The 8,396-nt window shown below is 49.3% G+C and overlaps 1 long non-coding RNA gene across 1 annotated transcript; it reads right to left on the bottom strand.

Moving 5' to 3' along the window:
* Positions 1-4,865: 4,865 nt before the first annotated feature.
* LOC143836720 (uncharacterized) lies at positions 4,866-7,772 on the bottom strand. Its single transcript, XR_013230683.1, has 3 exons — positions 7,757-7,772; positions 6,888-6,970; positions 4,866-4,915 (listed from the first exon to the last, which is right to left on the bottom strand). It is a non-coding gene; the product is annotated as an uncharacterized LOC143836720 (long non-coding RNA).
* Between the last annotated feature and the right edge of the window lie 624 nt (positions 7,773-8,396).

An 8,396-nucleotide genomic window follows, 5' to 3' on the forward strand; every position in this document is an offset into this window, starting at 1 on the left:
TTGGGGATGTTAAAATATTTTTTATTACATGATCTCCATTCTATACAACACTATATATACAGCTGATTTTTCAAAGTATATATATCACTTTTAAGTACAAATCTTTCAAGTAACTAACTCCAGCTTACAAATTAGACAATTCAACATTAGCAACTTCGAAAATTATAAGTTATAAGATTCAAAGTTACACCAGCCACAAAAACAACCCTCCAAGGGTTAATTTCTCCCCCCCCCCCTTCCCAGCAGTAATTTATAGCTCAGAGGGCTATTCCCAGGTTAAGACAAAGAGAGGCAGGTTAAGACAAGGAGATCACACCTAGGGCCTTTTTGCACGCCTTCAAAATAGCACAATGGTTGCTAATTGAAAGCGCTACTGATTTGCAATAACGCACGACGTCGTAGACAATCTGCCACACACCTGAAACCAATCAGCAAAAAGCGCTTCCTTGTAGCGCTTTCAGGAGAATCCCAAAAAGTGGATTCACCCTCCGGAAAGCGCTACACTCTTGCAACCAATCTGCAACACTAGCGAAAAAGACCTGTGCGTTAACATTGTTGCGGTTTCTTCAAAGTCCCTCCTCCTGAGCCTGTCCTCCAAACTTCCGGCGAAGCGATCGCCATTTTTTTTTCTCCGAGCGAGCGGGGATAAACGCACCAGCGAGCCTCTTTCTGTTTAGAGGCTTCCCTGGCTTCAGTCCTTCCCCTTTAGTCACTAAGCACAAACCACAGAAAAGCCCGTTTGCTGAAATAAAGTCCCTTTATTTTTTACACATTAATTCAGCCGAAAATCGGGCCCGCGAGAGGGGGGGGGATTTTTTTTTTTCATTCGAGGCAGCGTGGCAACGATCATACGATCAAACGACAGCTCACATTAGGCAGCTGGATGGGTCTCTCCGTTGCAACGAATCTACACAGATTCATTACAATGGGTCTGTTTTTTTTGTTTTTTTTTTTTAAACCTTTCTTAAAGGGAAAGGGGCTGTTTGGGAGCATGCTAACGGCTGCCCATTGGCTGCTTGACGGCCAGGGGCGGGACGAGCTTGGCAATAGCGCTTCCTTTCTAGCGATTTCTGCCGAGACCGGAAGCTGTGGGAAACGCTACAAAACGCAACTGGATTCCACTACAAAGGCAGGTATGCATAGCGACGAATTCCACTATTTTAAATGGCGATTTTTCATTCAGTGACCAATTTGCAACAAAGATCCCGGTGCGTAAAGCCCCCTAGAGCCCCTTCGAGTGATGTAGTGTCTCCTAATGTCCCGGTGTTGCAAGATCCCATACCTCTGGGGTCAGCATGTGTTGTTTAAAATGTGCTACATTTTGAGTGTATGTGTTGCTTTTGCACCTAGGATTTCCAGCTTCCAGGGGGTGCTTGGAGGCATCAGCTGACCTCCAGACTATAGAGATCTGGTCCCCTGGAGAAAATGGTGGCTTGGGGGGGGTGGACTCTATGACATTGCATCCCGGCTAGGCTCCCTCTCCTCTCCAAATCTCCCATTGACCTCTTTGAAAGGATCATTGAAGGATCTCCACAGGGGTGCTCCCTTCTCAGTGGCGCAATCTCTTTGGACACAGCTAGTCCCTGCAAGCTGTTCCTCACATCCCCAGGAAGTCTAAAGCAGGGGTAGTCAACCGGTGGTCTGCCAGATGTCCATGGACTACAATTCCCATGAGCCCCTGCCAGCAATTGCTGGCAGGGGCTAATGGGAATTGTAGTCCATGGATATCTGGAGGACCACCGGTTGACTACCCCTGGTCTAAAGGAATCCAAACGTAGCTTTCCACGTCCCTCTCCCCAACACCCCCAGGACTGATTGTCAGTGCTCCCCATAGGGCGGCTGATGAGGAAGGGGAGCGATGCTTCTGCCCCTCTCTCCTGGAGGCCCAGCCATGCTTGGGGCTCCATTAGCAGAGGAGAACCCACCCCCACCCCCTCGCTAGAGACTGAGTCCCCCTCTACTTTTGCTCAAAACCTTCTGGCCACCCCAGGAATTGCTATTCTGCTGCGCTCCCAGGAGTCGTTGAGGCTGGAAGTTGTTTCTTCTACTCCCTCTTGCCCATCATCTTTCCCCTCCATGCCCTCATTGCCCTTGACCTCATTAGCCCTCAGTGCCATGCGAACGGATGGGCCATTGGCAGTGCCTGCTATTTTACACACATGGATTCCAGCCAGAGTGACAAGGCATTGTGGACAGAATCTCAGACTGCAACCAGGAGTAGATTCAAATGGATCTCCATGTTGGTCTGAAGTAGCACAACAAAAACCAGAGTCCAGGAGCACCTTTAAGACCAACAAAGATTTATTCAAGGAATAAAGAATAAATCTTTGCTGGTCTCTTTGAAGGTGCTCCTGGACTCTGGTTTTGTAAGCACTCGAAAGCTCACGCCTTGAATACATCTTTGCTGGTCTTCAAGGTGCTCCTGGACACTGGTTTTGTAAGCACTCGAAAGCTCACGCCTTGAATACATCTTTGCTGGTCTTCAAGGTGCTCCTGGACACTGGTTTTGTAAGCACTCGAAAGCTCACGCCTTGAATACATCTTTGCTGGTCTTGAAGGTGCTCCTGGACTCTGGTTTTGTAAGCACTCGAAAGCTCACGCCCTGAATAAATCTTTGCTGGTCTTGAAGGTGCTCCTGGACTCTGGTTTTGTAAGCACTCGAAAGCTCACGCCCTGAATAAATCTTTGCTGGTCTTTAAGGTGCTCCTGGACTCTGGTTTTGTAAGCACTCGAAAGCTCACGCCTTGAATCCATCTTTGCTGGTTTTGAAGGTGCTCCTGGACTCTGGTTTTGTAAGCACTCGAAAGCTCACGCCTTGAATCCATCTTTGCTGGTCTTGAAGGTGCTCCTGGACTCTGGTTTTGTTGCACAGCCAGGAGGGTCAAACTGAGGGCACAGGCAGTGAGGGAAGGGCCCAAAGGAAAAGGGCAGGGAGAAAGCAAGTGCTTTCCAACAAGTGTCAAAAGTAGCAGGTTTTATTACACACCTAAATTAACCTCAAATTTTTGCATGGGGCCCCTCAGGTCTGAACACCCTGGGGGCACCCAGGGACATCGATGGTCTCATCCCTGTGGCGAGATGTCAAGCCCCACCCCGTGGACATCGCTGCTAAGAAGAGGGAGGCAGAATCAAAGGAGATTCACGACCAGGCCAGGGGAAAGAGCGGCTGTCTGCAGTTGCCACTGCTTGTTTGTGATCCAAGTTGGGAAGGAGGTGTCAATCATCCTGATGGATAGGTGAGCTGCCATTGGAAAACATTTCTCAATTAGACTAAATGCATGCTGATTCCGTAATTAATTAGCATGCTTTTTAAACTGAGGCAGCAGGCTGATGTGTACTCCTATCAGCGGGCCAGCTGCAGAAACTTTCTGGGGAGGAGTTGGCTCTTAAGCTCGGAATAGAAGTGCCTCCGTCAGTGATAAACAGCTGCCAGCCCAGACGTCACATCCGGTCTGCGAGAGTCTGCCCCTTCGGTCCTGCCAGCGTCAGTCTTCCGAGCAGGGCCTTCTTCAGGTGCGAGCCTACCAATGGGCAAAGTCTACAACTGCATGGATATTATTGTTGTTGTTGTTAATTAATTAATTACCTGCCACTCCCGAGAGGCTCGTGGCGGGTTACAAAAATCCAGTTAAAACCCCATTAAAGGTAAAGGTATCCCCTGTGCAAGCACCAGGTCATGTCTGATCCTTGGGGTGACGCCCTCCAGCGTTTTCATGGCAGACTCAATACGGGGTGGTTTGCCAGTGCCTTCCCCAGTCATTACCGTTTACCCCCCAGCAAGCTGGGTACTCATTTTACCGACCTCGGAAGGATGGAAGGCTGAGTCAACCTTGAGCCGGCTGCTGGGATTGAACTCCCAGCCTCATGGGCAGAGCTTCAGACTGCATGTCTGCTGCCTTACCATTCTGCGCCACAAGAGGCTCTTAAAAGCCCATTAAAAGCCCATTAAAACTCATTAAAACTCATTAAAAAGGACTCCTTGGAGAAGAGCCTAATGATGGGAGCAATTGAAGGCAAATGAAGGAGACAACAGAGAACAAGGTGGCTGGATGGAGCCACTGAAACAGTCAGTGCAAGCTTAAATGGGCTCTGGGGAATGGTAGAGGACAGGAAGGCCTGGAGGATCATTGCCCATGGGGTCGCGATGGGTTGGACACGACTTCGCACATAGCAACAACAAAACTCATTAAAATGGACAGCCACAACACAATAACAACGTAAGAGCAACAACATGGCGGAACCCCCCAACCCCTCTCCCATCCTACGTCAAGAGGGAGGAGGTAGGAGAGACAAGAACACGGATGGCATCTAACATTAGGGGGACCTGAACTGATCTCCCTTCACTCCCCCAGCTTCAACCATAGGCCTGGCAGAAGAGCTCCATTTTACAGGCCCTGTGGAATGCTGGAAAGTCCTGCAGGGTCCAAAGCTCACCCGGGAGCTCATTCCACCATGTCGGGGCCAGGACCGAAATGGCCCTGGCCCTGGTGGAGGCTAGGCGTGCTTCTTTGGGGCTGGGGACCATATGTGTCTCCTCTGTTGTGCCCCCCCATTGTGGAACGGCCTGCTTGAGGGGGCCAGGAAGGCTCCCTACACTCCGGGCTTCCCGCAAACTCTGCAAAACAGAATTATACAAGATGGTTTCTCTGTGTAGGTAATCAGGTGGGGCTGTCCAAAGTGGTTCCCTGGGGTACTTGAAGAAATTATTAGGAACAGTGATCTATACTTCTGTGTCTCCTGTGCTGGACGGTGGCTCCTGCAGTGTCATTTTGCACCATTTAATATGCCAGGCTAACACACTTTGCTTCCATGCTGTGTTTCAGATTCCGGGTTGGGTCTCATTCCACTGCTCTTTGGCTGTCCGAGCCTGTTGATGGTCTCAATTCACTCCAGCTATGGAATCCTCCTGGAGTCCCTGTGAGAGAGGCAGCAGACTGTTAATACTGCAAAGGAAGCTGGGAAAAACAGGTGGCGTAGTGCCTCGTTTTGCTGCTGGAAACACAGAGGCCAGTTCCTCCATAGGCACCCTCAGCCTCTTCCCTGTTCCTAGGAGGAAAGACGGTATTTGGGGTAGCAGAGCTACAGCCAGGAGCAGTGACTTACAGACCAATCTCGCATCTGTGTGTATGAATCTGCTGGTGGTCTCAGGCCCCCCGGGACATTTGCCTGGCTTCGATCAGGGACAGGGCTTTTTTGGCCCACCCAACCTGGTGGAATGAACTCCCGGAAGAGCTAAGGACCCTGACGGAGTTACCAGCATTCTGCAGGGCCTGTAAGACGGAACACTTCCACCAGGTGTACGGTTGAGGCCGGGATGTGGTCCCGGAGTTACCATCAGGGGATCCCCTAGAACCAATGAGATCAGGACCCCTGCTCCTAATGAAAGAACTGCGGACTGCACGCTGGACAGGGGAGGAGATGGGGGCTTAATTTTAAGGAATTGCTATCTTTAATGTCTGGGGATTTTAACGGTTGTTGCTTTATTCTTTTATTGTAGACCATTGTCTTTGAGAGCGGTGGTGTATAAGTTAAAATACAAATATAAATAAATAATGAACAATCTTAACAGAGTTAAACCTTTGGAGATTTGGAATATCCTCATTTGGAATACTGTGTACAGTTCTGGTCACCACACCTCAAAAAAGACGTTCGGGCATTGGAGAAGGGGCAGAAAGGGGCAGCTGAAATGAGGAAGGGGTGGAGCACCTTCCTGGGAAGGAAGGCTAAAGAGATGTGGGTGCATGAGCATGGAGAAATGGCGACTGGGGGCTGACAAAATTTTGCCTGGGAGATTCTTTTCTCCCTTTCTTACCATACAAGAACTTGTGGTCACTCAATGAAATTAATGAGCTGGAGGTTTAAAACTACGACTAAAATAGGCGGTGCAAGAATGGAAAATATGGGGACAGTTGACCCATCGGATCATCAAGAGTCAGACAGGACTACATGGCTAACATCATCATCATCATCATCATCATCATCATCATCATCATCATCATCAAGCCTGGAATAGATCCGAGGAAGGGCTTCTTCGCCCAAATGTGGAATTCCTGGCTGCAGGAAGTGGCAGCGGCTGCAAACAGATCGCTTCCAGAGGGGATGGGATCAACATTTGGAGCAGATATGGTCCATCAGTGAGCTCTCTTCTGGGGCAGTGGGGCTCTATCTTCTTGGGTTTTTTTGGGGGGGGCAAGAGTGGGAGGGCTTCTAGATTTTACAGAGACTGAAGAAGGTTCCCTTATCCCAGGAACAGTTAAAAGTCTCACTGGTGGGGGGAAGGGCACCGAAAAGTATGGCTTGGGATGCAGGCAACTTTTCCCTGGGACCCTCAAGCAGCGGGCAGGGGAGGTAATTTTAAACTACACTGAATATGATAGATGTTGCTTGTGGAATGTGCCATTAAGGCAGGGCCAACTTCTGGTGATCCCAGTGGGTTTTCAAGGCACGAGGTGAACAGAGGTGGCTTTTGCCCATGCAGAGCCACCCTGGATCTCCTCGTTGGTCTCCCATCCAAATATCAACCAGGGTTTAGCTTCTGAGAGCTGGTGGGATCGGACTAGGCTGCCCCATGTAGGTCAGCCACAGCACAAGCTGAGCTGTAAGTCAGCAAGGAACAAAAGCAGGAGGGAAAAGGAAGAATAAGTCTCTGAATCAAGCAGGTAGGCAAAATTGCACTGATGACTGTGATTCATGAAGCAGGGGGTTTCAGCAGAGCTGGGCAGCCACTGAACTCTGCATGCGCTTAAGGGCCTCGGAAGGCAGAGCCGGGTGGGGACGACCCACATCCCATCGTGGCAGGACTAAAGAGCTCTTTGCAAGCGCTTTCAGATAGAGCCAGCAAACAATGCAGATGCAATCAATAGCTTGCGGAAGTGATAGGAAATTACCTTAATAAAACTTCACGGATGGGTTCCCGCGGTGACCAAATATCATGCATCGGGAAGGAAACCAATCGAGAGGCTGCCGGCTGCTGCAGGGGAGAAGAGCGTTATTAAAAGGGGTTAGGAGAGGACAAGAGGTTTCATCCATCAGAGAAGGAAGTTGTTTCAATAACTCAGTACTTTATTTCCTCTCTGTTTCCCTCCTGCTTGCTTTTCTCCCCTTGTGATTCCAGCATGTCGCAGCATGTAAGGCAGGGGTGGGCAAACTGTGGCCCTCCAGATGTCCATGGACTGCAATTCCCATGAGCCCCAGGGGCTCATGGGAATTGCAGCCCATGGACATCTGAAAGGCCACAGTTTGCCCACCCCTGATGTAGGCTTTCTGTATCTTCTACAGTAGATGTGCCCCATCTTAATCCAAGTAGTGATGGGATTACACCATGGGGCACATTCCTCTCAGATGCTTCCCCGGATGTTTTTCTTGGAACTTCTCTGTTAACTACAGGCGTTGAGTGTTCTCTGACCAATGTGGGATACCGAAAGCTGTTTCCCTGCCAGCTGCCAAACATCCTATATTTCCGCCTGGTGAACATCAAACACAGGGAAATGGCACACCAAATGCCTTTTGCATTACTCTTCCATTGCTTTGGAAGGGGAAAGTCTCTTTCATTTCTTTTGTACAATCATATACCTTGTAGCCATGGGTGGCCGCTGTGGAGATCAAAAAATCCAAACAGTGGGGCCACCTGCAGCTTGACAAGATGTTTCTGTAAACCTGGGAGAACAACCAGCTTTGCAGAGAAACCCAAATGTTAACGGAGAAAGATGAAAGAAAACACAAAACAGGGACAAACAGTAAGCTCTTGTTACTTTACCTTGTGTACTCTCGGCTGCCATTTTGAGCTTCCTCTGCAACTCAGGTTGCATCACCTGGGTGACCCAAATGGTTGCAGAGAACTCTTCGGGCAGTCTCATGAGAACATGAATTCAGGCCGGTTGCTGTGTTGGTTGGAAGCTGCAGGAAAAAAAATTGAGTTCAGTGGTACCTTTAAGACCAGCAGAGTTTTATTCTGGTGATAAGCATTGGTGTGCATGGTGGTGTTAAAGCTGCCACTGGACTCAGACTTTGTTCATGAGAACATGGTGCTTTCAAATGATTCTCTGTTTTATTTCATCCCCTTTGGAGAGGAGAGGAGGCTGAACCAGGAGTCAGAAATTAGAGAAGGGAAGGAAGAAAGGATGCAGAGAGGTGGCGTGGGGGAGAACAGACAGGTACCTAGGAAGGGGAGGAAGGAGATAGAAGGTTGTGGGGAGAGGGAATGTAGGAACTGTCAAGGGAGCAAAGAGCAGGGAGCCACAGTTAATGGGTGAGGGGGGAGTAGGAGAAAGTAGGACTCCATATTTGCAGAATCCTAAAGAATTCCTATCGCTAGAGGGCGTCACCCCAAGGGTCAGACATGACCCAGTGCTTTACCTTTAAAGAATTCCTATCGAATCACCGAAGGTCGGACATGA

This window comes from Paroedura picta, chromosome 4 (genome assembly GCF_049243985.1).
Source record: "Paroedura picta isolate Pp20150507F chromosome 4, Ppicta_v3.0, whole genome shotgun sequence".
Taxonomy (NCBI): domain Eukaryota; kingdom Metazoa; phylum Chordata; class Lepidosauria; order Squamata; family Gekkonidae; genus Paroedura; species Paroedura picta.